We start from the raw sequence: 1,563 nt of genomic DNA, 5'->3' as shown, positions 1-1,563 counted from the left end.
TTGCGACAACTACCGATGATGCGGTTACCTAGCCGAAGCATGCGCGGGAATGTCATTTTGTGAACCGATGGGGCTTCATTGTCATTATGTGAGATTTTGAGGGATATTTTAGTAAAATCGAGCCAGGGGACCAAGAAGGACCTAATCAACTTCGACCTTTAATGACTTAATATTGAATAGGGTGGTCAACAGAATGGGCCTGAGGGATGGCCCACCTTTAGATTTTGCTTTAGGGCCCTTGAACCCATGATCCAATAAATCTGTCTAGAGGTTCAGAGAATTTTCCAGCCAGGTGCCTCTATGTTAAGTTCAAGTTGAATAAAATATTTCACTTTCTATTTTCTTATGTTCATCTGATATTATACCACTTGTTTTTTTTTTATGAGAAAGAAAAGTACCATTAATTAAACAAAAACAGGGAAAAGGCTAGATACCCTACCAGGCTGTTCAGCATGCACCATCCTCTCTCCTCTCCTTTGGAAAAGACCCCTGGCCCTCTGGTGTCCAACTTTGTGATTTGTGCATGCCGCTAGTTTACTGAAAGCTGGCGGCATACCCAACCCTTTTCTATAAAAACAAATCTACATTAGTATCACAAGACTTAGCTATCCTATCTACCATTGTTCGTTCAAGCACCTTTCGTTTTTTTGGTAAGAAAAAGATTTACTAATGAAAAAACATATGTACAGCCAATAGCTTTGGACGAACAAAGGTTGTCAAGCCACAGAGTGGTAATCGGCCAATTTTTCATACAAATGATAGACAGTGCCTTCCTTGTTAGGGCATCAACAATAGAGTTCATAGCCCATGGAATAAAATGAAAAGATAGTATAAAAGAATAACCAACTCACAAACATCATCAATGACGCAACTACATTTGGAGGACGAATACGGCTAGGATCTTTAATATAGTTGATAATCTCCTTGTTATCTAAGTCAACAAAGAGATTGGTGATTCATGATTTGTGAGCTTGCGTAAGTATTGATCTAATGGCTAAGGCTTCTCGTTGGATTACAGAAGATAAAACATGAGGAATGGAGAGCACCTTTAGAGGATGGTCATTATGATTTCTAAACACATTGCCCAGGCCGCCTGTTGCATCTCCTTGAGGTAGAGCAACATTATAGTCACCTTAATAGAACCCAAAAGAAGGGCCTCTAACCTTTCACTCATGAGTATTATTGACATCAGAGTTGACACAAGAATGGTGTGGAGAGACATTAACCGATTGGAATTCATGAAATACTCTTTCAGCCACTGAAATTACTTCAAGTGGTGACATTCCTTAATCTTAAAAACACCATCGTTTCTAGCATGGCACAAATACTAACATAAAAAAGAGATGCAGGAGAGAGTTTCTCGAGCAAGCTTCCTATCTTGGCACATCAAGAGGTCCCAACTAGTCAGCCATTCTGATAATTTTGGAGTCCTATCCGATGGTGGTACGTAGAATAAAGAGCTCACATACCAAATTGTTTTGGTGAAAGAATAATCAAATCTACCGATTCTTTATCGCACCACATCTATGATAAGCTGGATCAATCAGGATGTGGCATTTGGAG

Source organism: Telopea speciosissima, chromosome 4 (assembly GCF_018873765.1).
Source record: "Telopea speciosissima isolate NSW1024214 ecotype Mountain lineage chromosome 4, Tspe_v1, whole genome shotgun sequence".
Lineage (NCBI taxonomy): Eukaryota > Viridiplantae > Streptophyta > Magnoliopsida > Proteales > Proteaceae > Telopea > Telopea speciosissima.
The sequence above is the reverse complement of the archived record's forward strand: the minus strand, read 5'-3'. Positions refer to the sequence as shown.